Consider the following 23,174-nt stretch of genomic DNA (forward strand, 5'->3'; position numbering starts at 1 on the left):
GGGTAGTATGAGCTAAATAAAATGATGCATGTCTGAATAGAGGCAGGCGAAAGGTTCTAGCAGCAGAAAAAAACCTCTGCAAAGTCTGAAGTCACACAACTGTAAGGTATGCCATTTCTAGACCTGAATGCACCTGATAACAGTAATACGGTCCTAAAATATATAAAGTCAAAGAAGGTAGAGCTAAAAAGAGAAATAGACAATTCCATAATCGTAGTAGATTTTAACATACCTCACTTAGTCACTTACAGAAAAACATCAAGATGATTGTAAAAATTTAGAAAAATAGAGACAGTAACTATAAAGGAAACACAAAGATTCTCAGCGAAACTGAAACTAGTTCTAATCCTCTTGATGATATTGTCTGAACAAAACCTCAAGTTTAGAAAACATTTGAACCTAATGAATGAACTTAACCAATTGACATTTATAGAACACTTTACTCAACGAACTTACTCTTGTAAGAATAAGGGAAATTATACTTGATATCATGAAATATTTGGAACTGAATGGCAGTGAATACTGGATAGTTTTAAAACGTAAGGGGTGCAAAGACAGGACTGTCTTTCATGACAATTTAAACTTCAAATTCATATATTATAAAAGAATAAATATAGCATATTCGTGGGCTTTGCATTTAACTAAAGAAATCAGATTTTTAAAAAGGAGAATGTGAAAACAAATTGGAAAGAAAAGTTTGGGATTGATGCAGAAATTAACCAAAACAGCACCACTGGCATAGGGATCACAAAATTTTTCAGCAAAAGTAAAGCTAGTTCCAGGAAAAAATAAATAACAGAAAGGAAACACTTGAAATGACTGAGAGAAACAATTAAAATCATAGCTGAAAACAGGCTATCATCAGAAATAAAACTGATATTTAGAAATTATAGTAGAGTACCATGGCTACTTTTATGACAAAATATTAGAAAACCCTATTAAAAGAGAATTTTTAAAAATAATATTAAATGCCAAAACTGACTAAAGAATGTATAGGACACTTGAATAAAGTCCATTAAATGAACTGAATTGGTAGTAATATACTCTTCAGCCCCTTACACCTTAGTCACCTTATCGCCCCCTGAGAACAATGTTCCCAATCCACACGAAAATCAAGCCTAATTATTTTATATATAAATTCTTCTAAACCTTCAAAAAATGAAGGACAAATAACCCCAAAAGAACTCTATTCAGTAAGAAAAAGTTATTCTGTTTTGGAAGTTTGGTGAGATTGATGATTTGACTTTTGGTAGGGTGCTTTCAATTTGACTCAATAATGGTTCTATAAATGAGCCCTGTAAAATGTATTCAGCAGATCAAGGGTGTAAGTGAATTAATGTAGATTCCTGAAACCTCCCCTTTTTTACTCTTGGGAAGAAAACTCGTGGTCTCAGTAACTTCTGTGAAGTAAAGAAGCCAAAGGTTCGAAGGAACCCAGAGCTCCCCCTTCTTTTATGTTATGAGAAGAGTAGGACATGCATCTAAAGAAATACCAGCTGCCCACAGGTAGATAATCTCCCATTCTACTTCCTATTATGTTATAAAATTTCTGTATCATTTCAGTGCAGTGAGTCTTACCAAAGCTTACTATGATTCTTTCAGATAATCTCCACATCCCTGATCACGTCTCCAAATCCAGACAGGGACAGTTTGAGAAAACTGAAATAAGCCATTCAGAGAAAGACAAAATACTATATGATCTCACTTGCATGTGGAATCTAAAGTGGTCAAACTCATAGAAACACAGAGTAGAATGGTGGTTGCCAAGAGCCAGGTGGTGGGAATATGAGAAGATGTTGGTCAAAGGGTACAAAGCTGCAGTTATACAAGATAAATAACTTCTGGAGATCCAAGCACGACCTGATGATATCTTAACAATTCTGTAGCGAATGCTTGAAATTTTCTAAGAGGATAGATCTAAACCGTTCTCAAAATTAGAAAAGAAAGAAATGAAAAAAACAAAGGTAACTGTGAGGTGATGGATATGTTAATGAGCTTGATTGTGGTGATCATTTCACCATGTATTTATACATTAAAATATCAAGTTGTAGGTCTTAAAATACATATAATTTTTTTATTTGTCAATTATACCTCAGTCAAGAAAAACCACAAAACTACAGGATGTGAAGAACTGAAAAGAAAACAGAGAACAAAGGGAAACGGAAACTCATTTATACCATTGGTGAGAGTGTAAATTTTCTCAAACTCTCTAAAGAGCAATTTAGCAATAAAGAAGTTGAAGATGCCTATTTTTTGTAGCAGTTCTGGTATTAGATATATAACCTATGGCATCATTTCTAAAAGTGCTGATTACAACCCATTAAAAGATTGCCAATTCAATTTAGTGGGTCTTTATCCACTTTAGTTTATTAGAATAGAATACAAAATGCCAGAGAAAATTTTATTCATTATATACATTTATCGGTGTATATGTACATGTATGTATATGCATGTGAATATAGAAAAGGTAAAGGTAAGTATCTTTCCATGTACACAGGTATGTGTACTCGTGTGCAGGTCGTGAGTCCCAAGATAAAATGTATTTCCTTCTGTGAATTACAGTCCAAAAAGTTTAAACACAATTTTTCTGGAGAAACACCCCCACATAAGCACAGTGAGACATTTACAGGGATGTTCACTGAAACATTTTTCATAACCATGAGTAATGGTAAATAACTAGATGTCTTTCAATTAAAAACGGGTAAATAATTCATAGTACTCTTATATAACAAAACACAACCATTCAATAGTCAAAATAAATGAACTAGCTCCTCATGAATCACTATGCAAAATTTCACAATATTGAGCATAAAATGCAAGTTGAAAAAGTACATCTATAAAATTCATGCAAATGAAAAACAAAATAATATTACATACCTTTATAGATATATGGAGTTGAAGGTATAAAAACATACATGGTAAGGATACATACATGCTGAAGGATTCTAGTCACCTCTAGCCTGGTTATCTTTACGTGGTAAGGAGAGCAGATCATGACTGGGGTAATGAGGAATCAGCTATAAGTACAAAAGTATATCTCTTTCCAAAAGAGGGATATGAAACAAATCTGATGATATTGCATTGGCATACCTGAGTGTTTGCAATGTCTCAAAAGTAATTTCTTAATCAAATTAGGTGAACTGACTTAAGGAAGTATTCTGTGCCAAGAGGAGTATTACAACTAATTATAATCATAGCATCTGTATTTAAATGAACTAATAATGCAAAAGAAAAACGGGTATCTCCCCAAACACATTCAACATATGCCCACGGTTGTTACTGGTGGATCAAGATGGAATAACTTTAAATTGAACAGAAAAAAAAAAAAAGATATTGGAAAGAACTTCCCAACTGTGAAATTTAGACTTTAGAGATTTAGGAACAGATGGTGATCAACTACATTTCAGACTTGTACACGTTCCCTTAGCTAGAGGTCAGTTAAAATGACCAACTTTCTCCCGAGGTGCTACACATATTTGTGTCGTGCTAACTCCAAAAATATTTAAGTAGCGATAAAAAAAGCTAAGAATGGGTAAACACCTTCAATTCACATTGTCAGCTGTGGTTTTTGCACAAATACTTAACTTTCCTTAGGCCAAAATGCTTGCCACATGAATGATTCCAGTTACAACTGCAGACTATTCAAAAAGTGGTTGCAAGCACCATGAAAATCAGACTTCAGCATAAATTAGTATGTTTCAAACCACCACCGAATGTTAGGGCCAAAGGCTCTTTTTAAATTAACTATTTCGTATTTTTACATAAACTTTACCTACACAGTATGAGGAAAATGAGCAAACTCATAAACTGGTCTTCACATTCTATGACACGCTCAATAAGAAAGTGGAAACACATGCTCCTCATACCAGCATTTAACCATGGATACTGCATTTAAAAAATGCAAAATGTAATTAATTATCTATTAGAAGATCACCGAGACTAATAAGAAGACTAACATTCTGCCAATTAGTTATATAAACTCAAGTGATCAGTTGAGCTCCTTGGAATTCCTTGTGGTGGACAAACTCTGAAGTGGACCCCGGGGAGTCAAAGCTTGACATAACCCACTTCCCTTGAGTGTGTGGGCAGGACCCGAGACTTACTTCTAGCCAACAGAATATGACAAAGGTAATGGGACAGTCATTCTGTGCTTACATAAGATTGTATCTTAGCACACGGTAGCAAGAGATTTTCCTGCTGGCTTAAAGGAATAAGTTTCCACATTGTAAGATGGTTCAGGAATAAGGGGGTTTATGAGTAGACCTGTAGAAGGACCATTTGGTGAGAAACTATAGTATCAAGTAGGAGCAGAGGGCCCTCAATTGATAGCTAGTCACAAATGCGGACCTCAGTCCTACAATCACAAGGAATTCAGCCCCAAATCATAAAAGCTTGGACAAGGATTCTGAGCTTCAGAAAGGAACACAGCCTTGCCCACCTGTGGACTGCAATCTTGTGAGATAATGCACAAAAGAACCGGTTAAGCTGGGCCTAGACTTGTGATCCACAAAGACTGTGAGATCCGAAATGTATATTGTGTTAAACACCTAAGTTTGGGTAATCGAAATGTAGCAACAGACAACTAAAACAGTTCCCCAACTGTGAAAAAGTTGGGTTGTCAGAAGTTCTCCATTTTGCGTGTGCATCAGAATTACCCAAGACTTTTTTTTTTCTTTTTAAACAAATACACAAGTCCGTACCTCAATGCAAGTGGTCGATCAGAATTTTGAGAGATGAGGCTGAGATATACTAATTTTTTAAAGATTCCCAGGTGATCCTCATGACACTGAACTGACTCTTAAGATCCTTTCTGGTTATAAATATGTTTATAAATGATATCTGGCATCAAGGTTTGCTACGCTTACTTCCTCTCATTTTCTTGTACAGTAAATCACACAAGATATTTGCTATTGCTCCAGAGACCAATTTTTAAAACATGGAAATGGCTGCACTTGATAAATATATCTATCTTTGGGCATCTTCCAAGCCAATATGTCATCAACCAGTGTGTGATCATTTACCTTCCTTCTTAAAAGAGAGAGAGAGAGAGCTGAGAAAGAGAAACACAAAGATACACATGCACCCATTTTAAATGACCTACACACACAAAGAGACCACAAATGAAGCCTGTTTGGGGTGGGGGTGGGAACAGGCACATCTTATTACTTTCTTTCCTCTCATTGTCTCTAAAACCGGAACTTCCCCTTCCATCCCATCTCCGGATGGGCAAAAATCCCCTATTTTCTACTGACTCTTTTTTGTACTAATACCTGAGCAAAGCTCTGTTGCTCACCATCACCAATCTATAATGAGAGAGGAAAACACAGGCAAGGAGAGGAGAAACTAAACCTTGGAGAACTCTCAGCTATAAATTAAAGTTCGATCTTACTTATATTGTAAAAGTAATGGCCCCATGGAATAGAGACTAGAGAGTTTTTCCTCCCTCCATTCACTTCTAATTTATATTTGTCCCAAGTTAAGGTACTGTGAAGAAAAGCTGTAGAAGCTGAGGGGCCAGAGGAATTGATTTTTGGTTTTTGTCTTCAAAAAAGAGGAATAACGAGAACAGAGTATCAGATGGTAAGTTAGAAGGGCATGTGCCTCAGTTTTGATCCTTGGTTTAATGTGTTAACCTCTATACCTCTGGTTCAAGGCCCTATGGTTGCTGAGTTTCTAAGGGCAAATATAAATCCTGAAAAAGTGGTTCATTCTGGGTTGCCCTCTTTTCAAATGGGGTCAAACTACTTTCCTGGCAGATTTCCTGTAAGGTGATTTATTATATTGCTGAAGAAATAAATGAATGAATGAATGAATGAATGAATGAATGAATGAGCAGACTCTCCTCTTCTTCTAATCATCCCCATGCAGAATTTGTAAAATCCATTAATCATAGATGGGGCTTGAATGAGGTTTCAGGACTTCAGAAGGCAGGCTGCTAGAGGTTTAAACAGAGTTTTCCTTTTATTAATGCAACAATGAGCCAAAAACATTGAAAAGGGAGAAGCAAATATTTTGCAACCATCTTCAAAGTCAAAGAATGCTCAGAGACTTATTTTTTCCTGCTTTTAGATTTCAGGTCAGTGGGTCTGGGTTCGGGAATCCTTAGATAGCACGTTTCAAACAGAGAGTGTGGTGGCGTTACACTCTCTTCTCCCCTCTCTCTCCTGTACTACCCCTCGCTCCCACCCCAAGTCCTATTACTGTTCTGTTGAAGCTGCCTTTGGAACAAAGATTAACCTTTAATACACACTTGTGTGTCCCCCAATAAATAATACACTTCATTGTGTTTCAATTAGTCTCTTACTCTCAAAAACTCTAATAGTAACTCCAGATGTGGTCTCCTCACATTTCAAATTCTGATGGGGCTGGGCCTCTTGGCACTTTGATCACCTGTCACGTGTGCTTTTTATTGTATAAATATTTATGTTTAATCTGGATCTCTGCTGACTAAATTTACTTTTCTAACTATGATACACACTCTAATATCTCTCCCCAGGATACTGTCTCTTACCATTAAACTAATTATAGGAACAGTGGATATGATATCTCTTCTTTTATAATAAACCCAACCAACCGTGCCATATTCTCATTGCCAGTAGAACATTTAATTCCCTTGATGGTAGTTTTAATTGTTGCTAAGAACAATATTTTTTCCAGGGCTCTTCATTTCTATCACCAACAATAAGACGTATTTCCTTTTCCAAGAGCAAGTTTTCCTCAGGGAGGAAAAAAGTTACTTCAAAACCACACAAAATGTACTGAGGATTCATTCTAAGGAGTGGAGAAAAATATACTAAATTGAGAAGTGAAATCTGGAGTACACAACCACCTACACTACATACGGGCCTTTCGCTTTACACTTCAGGGTCCCTTCATCCGTAATGAAAATAAGTGCTTCCTAAAAAAAGGACATTTCCCCCCTCTGGGATCGCATATAAGTGATCTAACTGGCACACAGTAAATCCCTGAGAGTGCAACGCGGACTTCTCTCCCTTAACACGTGCTCATGCAAATGGTGAATATTGGTAGGAGGAATGCGTTTATTTTCTTTTTCTTTTTTTTTTTTTTTTAAGAATTTATTTATTTAGGGGTGCCTGGGTGGCTCAGTCATTAAGCTTCTGCCTGCGGCTCAGGGCATGATCCCAGCGTTCTGGGATCGAATCCCGCATCGAGCTCCCTGCTCGGCGGGAAGCCTGTTTCTCCCTCTCCCACTCCCCCTGCTTGTGTTCCATCTCTCGCTGGCTGTCTCTCTCTGTCAAATAAATAAATAATATCTTTAAAAAATTATTTATCTGAGAGAAAGAGAACAAGCGGGGGGGGGGGGGACAGAGGGAGAGAGAGAAGCAGGCTCCCCACGGAGCAGGGAGCCCAACACAGGGCTTGATCCCAGGACCCTGGGATCACAACCGGAGCTGAAGGAAGATGCTTAACGACTGAGCCACCCCGGTGCCCAGAGGAATGTGTTTTTATTTTGTTTTCATTTTTTATTTTTTTAATGTTTTTTTTATTATATTATATTAGTCACCATACAGTACATCCCTGGTTTTTGATGTAAAGTTCGATGATTCATTAATTGCGTATAACACCCAGTGAAAAACAAAGCTGGGGGCATCACAATGCCGGATTTCGAGCTGTACTACAAAGCTGTGATCACAAAGACAGCATGGTACTGGCACAAAAACAGACACATAGACCAATGGAACAGAACAGAGAACCCAGAAATGGACCCTCGGCTCTTTGGGCAACTAATCTTTGATAAAGCAGGAAAAAACATCCGGTGGAAAAAAGACAGTCTCTTCAATAAACAGTACTGGGAAAATTGGACAGCTACATGCAAAAGAATGAAACTTGACCACTCTCTCACACCATACACAAAGATAAACTCCAAATGGATGAAAGACCTTGATGTGAGACAGGAATCCATCAAAATCCTAGAGAAGAAAATAGGCAGCAACCTCTACGACATCGGCCAAAGCAAACTTTTTCATGACACATCTCCAAAGGCAAGAGAAACAAAAGAAAAAATGAACTTGTGGGACTTCATCAAGATAAAAAGCTTCTGCACAGCCAAGGAAACAGTCAAAAAACTAAGAGGCAGCCCACGGAATGGGAGAAGATATTTGCAAATGATACTACAGATAAAAGACTGGTATCCAAGATCTACAAAGAACTTCTCAAACTCAATACACAAGAAACAAATAAACAAATCATAAAATGGGCAGAAGATATGAACAGATACTTTTCCAATGGTGACATACAAATGGCTAACAGACACATGAAAAAGTGTTCAAAATCATTAGCCATCAGGGAAATTCAAATCAAAACCACACTAAGATACCACCTTACACCAGTTAGAATGGCAAAAATGGACAAGGCAAGAAATAACAACTGCTGGAGAGGATGGGGAGAAAGGGGATCCCTCCTACATTGTTGGTGGGAATGCAAGTTGGTACAGCCACTCTGGAAAAAAGTGTGGAGGTCCCTTAAATAGTTAAAAATTGAGCTACCCTCTGACCCAGCCATTGCACTACTGGGTATTTACCCCAAAGATACAGACATAGTGAGGAGAAGGGCCATATGCACCCCAATGTTCATAGCAGCATTGTCCACAATAGCTAAATCATGGAAGGAACCGAGATGCCCTTCAACAGATGACTGGATTAAGAAGTTGTGGTCCATATATACAATGGAATATTACTCAGCTATTAAAAAGAACGATTTCTCAACATTTGCTGCAACATGGATGGCACTGGAGGAGATAATGCTAAGTGAAATAAGTCAAGCAGAGAAAGACAATTATCATATGGTTTCTCTCATCTATGGAACATAAGAACTAGGAAGATCGGTAGGGGAAGAAAGGGATAAAGAAAGGGGGGGTAATCAGAAGGGGGAATGAAGCATGAGAGACTATGGACCCTGAGAAACAAACTGAGGGCTTCAGAGGGGAGGGGGGTGGGGAAATGGGATTTGCATGGTGCACAGGAATGTGTTTTTAAAGATGACCTCATTCGCATCTAATCAGTTCAAGCATCATATTTGATGTGGCTACATTGAAGGTATTCTTGCATCAAGTAGGGACTTTCTAGAAACTTTGATCAATTTTTTTTTTTTTTGCCCATTTCCTAAAGCATAACATCAATTCTGCTTTTCAGAAGCAAAACAAAACATGCACATGTTGTAAAAACATCAGCATCAAAATTGCAGGATATGGGGAAAGCAGGAAATATGCCAACATCTCATTGGTCAATTCGGTCACTTACTTCCATGAACCTCCGTCTACCCATGTACAAATCTGGATTGAATTAGACCAGTGATGAGAAACCATTTTTGTCAGCACTGATTCAGGGCAGAAATGTGCATGGGCTTGTATTTGGAAGAAACTGTGTATATCCATACCTATACATACACCGACATCTATACCCACTTTGCCAATTTCTACAGCCATCTACATTTATATCGGTATCTTTAGGAACTGTAACATCTGTAACTGTGATGGGTAATTACTTTATTATTTCTAAATTCTTAAAGGCTTTTGCAGCAAAAAAAAAAATTCAGAAAATGTATTAATAGTCTTCGAAATAGCATCTAGGAATAATAATAATATACATCCACTGATGTGTAGGGTTAATGTAGGGGACATAATTTAGTATTAAGAATTGAGACACACAAATAGGATTTTCAAAATTCTGATTAAGAGATTGGTAAGCAGATGGAGAAATGTTGCTTCTACCATTTCAGCTCCTACTACTCTTGACCGCATACATTGTATTGCATCAATATTGGCCCTCACTCTTTTTCTGTAACATACAAATTAATTTCTGCCTCAGGATCTTTGCATTCTCCTCTGTTTGGAACTCTTTGACTCAGTACTTCTGAATGGCTTATTTGTTCATTCTTCTCTCTTTTGGTGTATAATCACTATCTCTAAGAGAAATCCCTACCTCTTTTATACTTGTCTCTCATCCATCCTTGTTTATAACAGGGCCCTATTTTATTTTCTCATAGTACTCATCACTATCTAAAATAAAGTACATTAATTGTCTGTTTCTGTTTGAGAATATAAATTTTTCAAGGACAGAGATTTTGTCAGTCTTATAACTCCAGCATAGAGCAGGTGTTCATTAAATATTGGTTGAATGAAGAAATGTGTTTTTTTTCCCCTTGTCCTTCAGATTATGTCTTAGACCAAGTTTTAAGACAAGGTAAGTCATTATTGCTCATCAATGAAGTATGTGTTTGTAAAACGATAAGTGAGAATGTTAATAACAATTAGCACGATACTTAGCATATTTGCTATCTCATTGATTTCCCCACTGAAAGTGATATTATAACCATCTCTGCATCGAGGATGAGTTCCTGCTCTGTCTTTCTGATTTTAGATCAGCTCCAGGGTTTTCACAGGAAAACTATTTTTAACATCACAAATTGGAAATGTCCACATGGCACTGTTTTTCCAGGTATACAGACCTCCCTCGATATCCCTTAACAGTGGATTTCTAATCATTCTATAGTTGTGAAAACAAGCTAACATCAAATAATGCAAGAGAAAATTAAGCCTGCTTTTTGTCAGAGGAATAAATCTCAGACAAATCATGTTTTCACAAAAAAAATAGCCAGTTTATAGTATAGTGTCCAGGGTTAGTAACACTTAAAAGAGTACTCAGAGACTCCGACTTTCTCACCTCACACAGTTTCCCAACCATTTAGACAATTCACTTCATATTTGAGCCTCAGAAATAGTACCAGTCTAGTGGAGGCATAAATAGAAAGCTATTTATGGACCTCTTAGAAAATTAGAGTCAGAACATGACCCAAGCCTATTGTTTGAAAAAAATTATTAAAGAATAACTGACATACAATATTGTATTAGTTTCAGGTGTGTGATACAGTGAGTCAATATTTATAAACATTACAAAATGGTCACCACAATAAGTCTAGTTGCCATCTGTCACCACAAAAGTTGCTACATTAGTGACTATATTCCCTCAGCTGTGTACATAATATCCTGTGACTTATTTTAAAAAGTATTTAATTTTTTTGCTTTATAAATATGTTATATGTTATGTACATCCAAAAAATGACATTAAAATATTACTCTGTGTTCCAGAAAAGATATTAAAGTTTTCTATTATTTACATCAAACAAGCAAGCACCTTTAAAAAAAAAAAACAAACAAACCAAAAGAGCCCTATTCTTCCTTTTCTGACATTCCCCTAGCCAGAGGGGACACTATGTCCCCTTCCAAATGACCAAGACCCTTTTCAGAGCCTGCACTCTGTGAAGACATCCTCTGATTAGAAATATCCCCTCTGGCTGGAATCATAGGGGCAGAGGAGGGAGGGGCAAGGGAGAAGGGGGTCCAGACTTGGGCAGGGGATTTCTGCGGTTTCTGGCCAGCTGCCCTCAGACACTTGCTACCCTTTGCCATCCTTGTGTGGACAGGCTAGGCTGGAGGTGGTGTGGGAGCTGTCCACCCACCCAGGCCTTCAGGGTGGGTTCACAGAGCCATGACAGGCCAATGCTCCAGGGATACTTTTTTTTGTTTTTTAACTTCGGAGATTTTATTAACATGAGTTTTTAAGAACAAGCATCCGGGGCAGCTGGGTGGCTCAGTTGGTTAAGCGTCTGCCTTAGGTTCAGGTCATGATCCCAGGGTTCTGGGATCAAGCCCCAGGTCAGGCTCCCTGCTCAGTGGGGAGTCTGCTTCTCCCTCTCCTCCCTGCCTGTGCTCTCTGTTGCTGTCTCTGTTGCTATCTCCGTCTTAAATAAATAAAATCTTAAAAACAAATTTAAAAAAATAAAAACAAGCATCCATACCAGTCTGGGGTTGAGAATGGAAGAAGGGGGGGAGGGGGGAGGAAGGAGAGAGGAGGGCAAAGCAGGGTAAGGGGAAGGAATTCTGCTCTATTGGTAACAAAGCTTTGGGTTCACCCCATCATGGATTTCATAGTTCCCCAGAGACACATGGTCCTTAAAAATCTGTCCCACTTCTTCAGGATGACCTTGTTCTAATGGGTACCAGTTTGGGCTGTGATCAGCTTCTTAAGGTCCCCGATGGTACCATCAGTGTTGCATCTAACAGGGACCTTCTTACCTAGACAGTTGTTGCAAACAACCTCCATCATCCTGTCTGGAGCTCAAAACACCTGGAACCTGTGGCTGCCACAACCTCCTTGCTCAAGGGCGAAGCCCAGGTCAGAGTGGACTCCAAGAGTTGGAAGCAGACTTTTAATCCAATTCACCTATTTTGTCCATCCCCATACCCCCACCTGGCAACCATCAGTTTGTGCTCCGTATCTATGAGTCTGTTTGTTTTATTTTGTGTAGTTGTTTGTTTCGTTTCTAAAGTCCATATATAAATGAACTTCTACAGTATTTGTCTTTCTCTGACTTATTTCACTTAGCATGATAGCCTCTAGGTCCATCCATGTTATTGCACATGGCAAGATTTCATTCTTTTTTTTATGACTAATCTTCCGTTATTCCATATCTTCTTTATCTATTCAACTATCCATGAACACTGAGATTGCTTCCATTTCGTGGCTCTTGTAAATACTGCTGTGATGAATATAAGGGTACATATATCTCTGTAAATTCATGTTGTTTTGGTTTTTTTTTTTTTTTTTTTGGATACTTAGTGGAATTGCTGGATCATATTGTTAGTTCTATTTTTTTAAAAGATTTATTTATTTATTTGAGAGACAGAGCAAGTGCAAGCGAGTGGGGGAAGGGCAAAGGTAAAGGGAGAGAGAGAATCCTCCACCAGACTGTGTACTGAGCGTGGAGCTGGACGAGGGGCTTGACCCCAGGACCCTGAGATCATCACATAAGCCAAAATCTAGATTTGGCCACTTAACCAACTGAGCCACCCAGGTACCCCTGGTAGTTCTATTTTTAATTTTTTGAGAAAGCTCCATAATGTTTTCATAATGGCTGCACCAATTTACATTCCCTCCAACAGTGCAAGAGGTTTCCCTTTCCTCCACATCCTGGCCAATACGTGTCATTTCTTGTCTTTTCCATAGTAGCCATTCTAACAGATGTAAAGTAATACCTCATTGTGGTTTTGATTGACATTTCCCTGATAATTAGGGACGCTGAGCATCTTTTCATGGAGCTATTGGCCCTCTGTACATCTTTTTTTGGAAAATGTCTATTCCGATCCTCTGCCCATTTTTTAAATCAAATTGTTTCTTTATTGAGTGGTATTCAAGCATACTCCTAAAAGAAAAAAAAAATAAGTAGCAAGAAATGAAGACCCTGGTTATGTATATTATTTAATGGAGTTGTGCATGATTTGTTGTCCTGCTGAAGGTCTATTTTGTAGTAACGTTATCCAAGTGGTTTGTAGTGGTGGAACCTATACACTTTTTTTTTTTAAAGATTTTATTTATTTATTTGACAGAGAGAGACAGCCAGCGAGAGAGGGAACACAAGCAGGGGGAGTGGGAGAGGAAGAAGCAGGCTCCCAGCGGAGGAGCCCAACTCGGGGCTCGATCCCAGGATTCTGGGATCACGCCCTGAGCCGAAGGCAGACGCTTAAGGACTGAGCCACCCAGGCACCCCAGGAACCTATACACTTCTGACATAATCAATTTAGCTTCAGACAAAAGTTTGGGATCGAATTCAAAATATATAGATGTGGGCAACAATTCTCATGACTAATCACCTACTGCATTTTGCCTTTGTTTACCAAGAATATTTATATGCTGATTAAGTCAGGTGTACTGACCGGCCATCAAATGTACAACTGATGAAATTTTAATAGTAATAACTAAAATTGATGTCTTATTCTACAGGTTAAATGACCACCACACATATATGATTTCACCAGTTTATCAACTACCTGAGAGAAGGTAGTCTTCCTTTTTTTTTTCTCCCCCCAAATCAATTTTTCCGAATTTCAGAGTTGTGACGTAACCTACCTAACATCAGACTTAAAAAGTGGTGGAATGGGTCTTCCACCTAGATTCTGGTCCTGTATGGTCTACAACAGTTTCCAAACTTACTTCTAAGGTAAGCATCCCTCTTTCAAAGGAAAGTTTAAGCACAAGTTCAACATATAATGGAGATAAATAGGCACCCACTATGATCAGTTATGAAAGATGCCAGACATCATGTCTGCCCCTTCAACTCCTTCCTCCACTGAGTGATTGAAGGGGCCCTGAAGAAAACACTTCAGCACACTGCACGGTTTGAAATCCACTGATACATATTATAGATAGAGGCTGAAAGGTTGCAAGGAAAGGGACTAAAGATAATGACCAAGTCGTCAATGTTGGTTATGGACTCATTGCATTAATTGTACGTTCACTAGCTACAGCTTTCTTAAGTGTAAGCTGATGGGTTCTTCTCTCTCTGCTTCACCAGTTACTTCAATTCTCAGTCATCATCCAGGCCTCTGAAAGGCATTGCCCTTGCACATCCCCATTGTCAAATAAACTAGAATGCAATACTTCTAATGCTCTTAATTCCAGCAACAGTTCTGAGCTCACTGGTGATTCTTCCACCAGAAGGAAGGAAGCATAAGTGTAAGTAGTGCCTTTTAGAACATCTGTGAAATTAGCTTTACCTGATTTGCCTTTATTGTTAATTTCAAGATGACCTGAGGTTAGACTAATGCCATCAGAGCTACTGAGTTTTGATATTGTGGCGTAAGCACCAAGGTTGGAGCTGGTCAGTTCATTTCCAATCAAATGTAACCCACCTCCCTTGTGAACTGTGAGTCTTGTGCAAGTCATTCTTTTCAGTTTCAGTCACTTCACATTAAAAAAATTATCATAGCAGTGAAGCCTAATTATGTTTTTCTAAAGAATGGTATTCAAAATATCCAGCAACTAGAATGTCAAGTACATTGTCCAATCAGAATGGATGCTGACAGCAAAGAGTGAAGGGTCCCAGGCCTTCAGAATCAGGTGAGATCATTTGGCATAGAAAACACGGAAATGCTTTGTTAACCATGAAGTTTACCTAATGTTAGGTATAATTATAATATTGGTTTATACATTCTGTACATCCTTGTTTACTTATATTTTAATATTTGCAAATCTTGATGCTGTCCGTCAACTTCAGTGCTATAAGTATTTAAAAAGACAAAGATGATAATGATCATGATGGTTATGTAACTTTTACTAGAATTCTAAATGATTACATAGTTAATCACCAGTAGAACCAGAACTCAAACCCAAGTGTGTCAAAACCAAAGCCTGTGTCATAACCTGGGAAACTGAAGTGGGATTTTTACCAAGAATTCACAGTAAATTTCCAAAAGTCATAGCATACATAAAAACAAGACTTCCACCTCCTGTTATTTCTAAACCGGAGTCACTGGTAAGGGGGGCTTATTTGACATTTAATGGAGCTTCCAGCTTCAAGATCCCTCTGTTGCACTGCAGCCTGCCAGGCCTGAGAGTTACTTAAAAGTCCTAGAGGACTCTGGGTGGGGAGGGAAAGCCAGGTTGCATACAGAAGCAAATCTATACAAGCCTTTCTGGAAAATGGCCTACAAAGAATTCAGAAGAAAAGACCCAAATCTCTAAGATTTCAGAATTGTCTTGTGATTTCTCTCATTTGAAGTCATGACTTATTTTGTCCCCAGTTGTGTTTTTATACTTTGCTTTTTGTTTTCTCCTTAAAGAAAGTCTTTAAAAATGTATGACCCTTGGGTCCCAGAATAACCCTGCCCTGGTCATGGTGTTAAGTTAGGACGAATACAGTAGAGTACCTGGGAAACCGGCTAAGGCCAGTTTTCTCATTCTTATCTCTTCCTACTCACATTTCAGAGCCAACATAGCATCAATTTCTGATTTACTAAGTCCACGTTAGTTTCCCTTTCTGCCATCTCCCTAGTATCAATGCCTTCCCTTACTGTAACATTTTTAGAATTTATCTTTTTTTTTTTTTTAAGATTTTATTTATTTATGTGACAGAGAGACAGCCAGTGAGAGAGGGAACACAGCAGGGGAGTGGGAGAGGAAGAAGCAGGCTCCCGGCGGAGGAGCCTGATGTGGGGCTCGATCCCAGATCGCCGGGATCACGCCCTGAGCCGAAGGCAGACACTTAACGACTGCGCTACCCAGGCGCCCCTAGAATTTATCTTATGTTACTCCCAGCTGCTGGGCTACATGTACCTCAAAGACAGGCTATGTCTGACTTGGTCACCATTTTATCTTTAATGCCAAGTTCAGCACCTGACACAAGGGAGATATGTAAGAACTCAGTGAATAATTACTGAATAAGCAAATGCTTTTCTCCTTCCTTATATATATTCATGTGGTTTTTTAATGTCCCACATACCTTGTTGAAAAACAGAATTCTTTTTCACCTAAAAATTTCCAGTATTTTTTAAAGATTTTATTTGTTTGAGAGAGAGAGAGATCAAGAGAGCATGTGGGCCGGGGGAAGAGCAGAGTGAAAGGGAGAAGCAGACTCCCCACTGAGCAGGGAGCCTTATGTGGGGCTCTATTCCAGGACCCCAGGATCATGACCTGAGCTGAAGGCAGGTGCTTAACTGACTGTGCCACCCAGGTGCCCCTGCTCTAAAAATTTCTATAGAGAAATACCCTTGCTAAGAGCTCCATCCAAACCTCTGAACTTGAAGACAAGTGCAGAGAGGAAAGTCGAACACTGCTCATGTGAACAGTCAAAGCAATAGAAAAAGACAACTTTAAAATACAGTAACATGGATTTAGATGTCACTGAAAACAACGGCCCCCCCCCATCTCACCAACCAAGACAAATCCCACGACTCACTAAACACATCTACAAAAAAATGAACACGTCTACAAATGTTCCTGTGAAACAGAATGCATTTCCTGAAGAACAAAATGTAACTTATAGAGACCTTTTGCTTTATGACAACTCCCTTGTGTCAGGCATTCAAAGTAGGTCAAATGACCACAAAAACTTGTGTCGGGCATTCAAGTAGATCAAATGGCCAACTGGAAGATGAAGATTGAACAATCTTAACTTTTCGGCTGCTCTTAAGGGAGTAGCATAAATCTTTTATGGCAGGTTGTGAGACAGTTTGATATGTTTCAGCAGCTGCTTCATGCCTCTCTAGGTTTTTCTGAATCAATACTTGTCTAATTTTTGTCTTCGGTTTCATAGAATCATAGAAACACAGAAAGCAGAGTAGGATGGAACCCTGGAGATTAGCTAATTTAACCTTCCGCACTAGAAATCCCTTCTAAATAGCCCCCAAAACTAGCAAGGGAACCTCCTGAGGGAGACTTCCAGATTTGGGGCAGCTCCAACTATTGGAAAGAGTGTTTATTTTGTTTTATTCTATTTTGTTTCTTTCAAATGTCATCAATACCTGCCTTCCTAGAATTTACTTCTACTAGGGATTGTTTCACCTTCTGAAGTAACACGATATAAATATTCCTCTTTGCTACATGACAATGTATCAGCATTACAAGACAGTGATCAGGTCTCTTCTCAACCTTTCTTCTGACTACATTCATTCAATTTGGTGCCAGTTTCACATGGTTTCCAGACTCTGATTATCTTGACCAATTTTGGCTGAACACACCTTAGACAAGATTGTTGGGTATGATTGCTCACACACAGGATGGGCTATGAGACAAAAGTCTAGATAATTATCAAATTGTAGGGGAATTATGTGACCAAAATAATATCAAGCCTATGACTTAATCCTAAAAACATTTTCTGTTTTCTCAATCTCATACCAAAACGTATAGCTCCTTAAGAAGGGCTTATTTTCTAATTCCTCCCCTAAAATGTGGAACGGAGATGAGTGGATAATCTGTGGACCTTCTGGAGACAGAATCAGAACAAGAGCTTTCACCATTTCTGTCCAGCAGATCTGAAGGCTGTAATCCACCCAGGACTACCCCCTTGAGTTAGCATTCTCTCCCTGTCTGAAAAGAGAGTTTTAATGTTCTTCTCTCTTTACTTTTTATATATTAGGTTTGTTAACATCCAATAACTGACATTTTCAGTATACTGGTCTTCAGATCACCTAAAATTTACCTGAACCTATAGGAAAGGACTGCACCACTCTGACTTCCTTGATGACGTGTGGATACAGCAAATGGATAAAATGTTGAGGTTTAAGGAGGAAGGGCATGCATAAATATCTGGGAAGCAAATGTGTAGATCATGATACAGTCTGTTTATGGCTGGCTCCAGAATCTATTTTCTCATATCCCTTAATAACAAAACCAACAAACTTGAGCAGTGCTTTGCTGTTCAGCTGAAGAAAACCAAAACCAAAACCAAAAAGCAATGCACATTTGCCTTTGTGCACCGAAATGTGTCCACATGACTGAGTTCTGGCCAATGAGAGATAAGTGGGGTTGTCCTGTGGGACTTCAAAGACATCTTTTTAAAGGGAACAATGATATACTTCTTTGTGCTTTGACCAATTAGTTTTCTGAAGCACAGATCTGATATCTGGAGTTTCACCTCTTATTTTATAACATGAGAATAAGTCACACAACCCAGGAATAGTGGAGCACAGAGTTGGAAGTAGGCTGGTCCCTGATGTCATCATGGAGCTGCCACAGCAAATTTAAAGATACCAACGCCTACCTTTCCTTATGGAAAAGGGTAAGTCATGAGATATAAGCCATTTTCTTGGGGGAAGGGTAGGTTCTGCTAATCCCAGATTAGTACAATTCCTCACATGGTACTTCCCACATGTTCTAAAGAATGTTCCACAGTATTTCTGAAGGATTCTTTCCTTTTCACCTATGAGCTCAACAATGACTTTAAAAGGCTTTAAATGGTATGAAAACTATCTCATTTCATTTAAATAGGCGTATTATAAGCAAACTTATGTATTTATATATGTTTCATTATTTTTCATAAATTATATAATAATTAGCACAGATCATGCTTATAGTCCACATACTTGGTGGTGAATGAATATGGGTCTAGAATACACAATTTCATTTAAATCCTAAATGTATAGTAAATAATCATGAAGGAAAATACTCTCATCTCATCCTCCCAAAAAGTATATAAAAATTACAAATTTATAAGTGAATTTGGGGTTATTTGCAGTTTTGGTTATTTGAGTATCTGGTTCCTTCCATTTACACAACCTAGGAACTATATAATTGTTAAGTATCTGAATTTTGTTTTTCCATAAGAAATCAAAAGGGTTTATGTTGGCTAGTTCTATCTCCTGAAACCTATGATAAGAGAAAATTGTAAGAAGCAGAAAAACATTAACAATTCCAGTTTTCTTCTTTCGTATAAAATATTTCATGATCAATGTTCAAGAGATAGGGTTTCATATCTCTAAAACAGTTTTTATACTAATATGTTTCCTTTGAAGACCATAAGTGTTAACTTTAAAAGCAGTGTTACGTATGGGAGCAAACCTCAGTCCACAAGCTTATTTCTATTACCCCATTCTGTGTTCTTGAGTAACTCATTTCCATTATTGGACCTCATTTGCTAAACCACAAAAATGGGGACATTTATATATAATTGCTTTTTAAAATTAAATCTAAAGTCTAAAACCATACTTTGAAATAGACATGATATGAGCCCATGTATAATTTTAAATTTTCTCTCTCTTTTTAAAGATTTTACTTATTTATTTGAGAGAGAATGAGAGAGAGAGAGAGAGCGCGCGCACGCGGTGCGCAAGCAGGAGTGGGGGGAGGGGCAGAGGGAAAAGGAGAGGCAGACTCCCTGCTAAGCAGGGAGCCTGATGTGGGGGCTGGATCCCAGGACCCTGGGATAATGACCTGAGTGGAAGGCAGATGCTTAAACGACTGAGCCACCCAGGCACCTCCACCTTTTTTTTTTTTAAAGACTTCATAATTACAAATTTTCTTGTAGCCACATTAAAAAAGGGTAAAAAGAAATAGTTGTAATCCATTTTAGTTATATATTTAACTTAATATATCCAGAATAGTATCATTTTAGCATGCAGTCAATATAAAATAATTAATGAGACATTTTAAATTCTAATGTCTTTAAAATAGGCAAAAACAATTTTTTTAATAAGGTATAATATGCAGTTTACACTTGCAGCACATCTTGGTTTGAAGAAGCCACATTCCAAGTGTTCAATAGCCACATGAGCCTTGTGGCCACAGGACTGGACTGCATAGGTCTAATACAATCTAGGCACTGACCTGTGGATCTATGAAAAATCACCCACATTTTTGTGTTGAGTAGGGAGAGGTATACAAGAAACAACTGCTGGAAATCTCAAGTGATGCCTCCCTGAGCTCTCAGAGCAGCCTACCAGAGGAGATAATGAAACCATGTAACAGCCGGTAGAGCATGAGCTCTGACAAATCAAAACAGACACTGGTCCCATCAGAATCCACATCATTCAAAACAACCAGTCAGGAGAACATGAACACAGGTTGGATATAAGCCATGGCTGTGTATACTTCCAAAACGAAACAACACAAACCAAAAACAAGTGTTATTAATGAATCCTTTGATAACTATCTACCCCCAGTATATCATACTCTTCTTGTAAAAGAGCCCTATCTGTTTTGATTTGTTGTAACCCAATAACTTATACAGTGCAGGGCACACATAATACAGTGCTTCCCATTCTATATAAGAAAGTCTTTGGACTGGTAGTCTTGCAGTAAGGCAGGGTGTGAAGACTTATTTGCATGGGATTTTGTATAAATTTGAGAATAACCTAATTGTCTAGCTCAAAGAATGGGAAAGGGATAAATAAAATTGGGAATTGGGCCTAAAAGCACCTCACTATGGCATCACTGGACACAGGCTAAGGTATCGAATAAATATTTACTAAAGGGATAAATGAATGATTACGTTCCATGGGAACATCACTTCATAAATCTTTGTCAATCATGGAACACTACCTCAAAAGTTAATGATGTATTGTACAGTGACTACCATATCATAATAAAAAAAAAATGTGGTTCTTACTAGGTGCCTCACACCAGTAGCATCGGCATTAAGAAATACTTATTCATCATGTAACATTTTTCACCTAATGGTATCTTGGTTTATATACTCTTTCGGGACTGACTACTGATGAAGTCACTAATCTATCTTCTGATAACTGAGTGATCAACAAATATGTCAGATATTCTAAACAGAATGGAGAACTAGCTGGTTTATTGGCTGTTCCTTGCATTGATATAAAGTACCATGGAAAAGAGAGGAAAATTGATGGAATTGTGTAAAGTTTGGGAAATGGAGGATGGCTGGACTCAATGTGAGAAGTAACACTGGCCAAGAACACAGTCATACCAGGTGCCATGTATAGAGATAATTCAAGAAACTCCGTTCTAGCCATGCTCTTCCTCTTCTTCACATTGTCTCATGCTACTGCAGTGCAGGAAAGAAGCAAAAGCTTGATGCAATGGGGGTGAAATTAGGGCAACATTGTCTTTGTGCTAGAAAGCACTGCACAACAAAGATATAAGTACACTAGGCATTACTTTTATATTCTACACCCCCTCCCCCAACACACACACATAATTGTGCCATCAGAATATTGAAGGAACATCCCTGTTACTTAAGGTTTCTTCTTTTGTTGCTGTTTTGTTGTGTTTTTTGGTTTGTTTGCTTAGTTCTTTTTTTTTTTTTTTTTTGTATAGAAAATAAGGACCATTGCCTAAAATAATTCATGGTATTATTTGTAAAGTTAATACCAATTACTTATGGAGATGGCTTTGTATTTGGCAAAATGGCTGATAAAAAGACTTGAAAATTCTATAACAAATACTTGGAACAGCTGGATAAAATACTGTCATTTAAAAATGAATAGTTGACACGAGTAAAAGATAAATTCTTGGGTACTAAGAAGCAAAAAAGAAATGAATCACAAAGAAATAATTTATGTGTACCACTGTGACAGCTGTTCCAGATAAGTATAGAGGTTTTGGGGTAAAGTAGATATGTATTAAAGCTTCTGTATAAACAGTAGAAATGTTTTGGTTCTGCATGAGATAGTTTTGGGAGTCTGCATATAGCTTCAACCCACAAGAGCTTCACCCTGAATTCAAAAAAAAAAAAAAAAAAGATGAAGACTCTACCTATAGTACAGAAAACCAATAAGAAAACATGTCACAACAGAGATTTGGGAGAGGAAAGCATAAACTCTGCTGAAATATTAGGCTCAATATTCTATATACTGAGTTTAAATGTATCATTGGCCTTGGAGTCCAAAATTAGCATAAATCTTTGCCAAGTCTAATGATATTGCTGGTACAACTCTTATTATAAGCATTGACAAAACTACACTGGAATGATCTTCATAGACACAGTAAAAATAAGCTGAATATTTCAAAACACTTTTACAATATTCCCTTCATGAATGAACATTTAGAAGATATAGTATACAGGTAGAATAAAACCAACATATTTTAAAATTGAGAAAATAACTATAAAAAGACCACACAAAATATATCTTTATAAATCTTGTAGACATAAAGTAATTTAATAAAAAATATAAGACACTTATATGCAAATAATGAATCATGGAACACTACATCAAAAACTAATGAAGTACTGCAGGGTGACTAACATAACATAATAAAAAAAAATACTGATGCTATCCAAAAAAAAAAAAAAAAAGAAGAAGAAAGAAAGGAATCAAGATACTTTGAATATGGAACAGGAAAAGCTGAAAAATAACCAAACAGAACTATGAGGATTAAAAAAAAGCGCATAGAAATTAAAAAAAAAGAAAACCTTAATATATGCATTAAATGTTTAATTAGACACTATGGAAAGTAATGTTTGTGAACTAAAGGTGCAACTGATGAAGTAATTTACAATCCATCCCCCAAAAGGTAAATGCATGAAACACATTAGAAGAAAAGCTAAAAAACTCAGAATCTGCAATGAGAAGAGCCCACAGATGCTTAAAAGGAGTTTATAAAAGGGGCAATAGGGAGGGTTTGGGGAGTAATATATAAGAGTTAATGAATACATTTCCCTACAACTGATGAGGGCTATAAATACCCAGATTAAGGAGTGCAGAGAATCCTGGAAAGGAGAAAAAAAAAAAAAAAAAAAAGGAAGTAAAATAAAGATCTAAAAGACAGTTTAAATATAAATAAAACTGTGTACATATATGTATGTGTACACATACACACAGAGAGGGAGACAGAAAAACAGACAAACAGAAAACACACTTTGCTTTCAGTCTTTTGCTGGGTCCTAGGGTAAAAAATAACTATAAAATGTGGTCC

At 37.6% G+C, this 23,174-nt stretch overlaps 1 protein-coding gene and 1 pseudogene across 4 annotated transcripts in view; both read right to left on the reverse strand.

Moving 5' to 3' along the window:
* Positions 1-23,174, reverse strand: part of LRRC4C (leucine rich repeat containing 4C) — a 1,128,307-nt gene that overhangs the window by 463,184 nt on the left and 641,949 nt on the right. The window lies entirely within an intron of this gene.
* LOC113264886 (ubiquitin-like protein 5) lies at positions 11,905-12,125 on the reverse strand (annotated as a pseudogene).

The sequence above is a fragment of the Ursus arctos genome, unplaced genomic scaffold (assembly GCF_023065955.2).
Source record: "Ursus arctos isolate Adak ecotype North America unplaced genomic scaffold, UrsArc2.0 scaffold_23, whole genome shotgun sequence".
Lineage (NCBI taxonomy): Eukaryota > Metazoa > Chordata > Mammalia > Carnivora > Ursidae > Ursus > Ursus arctos.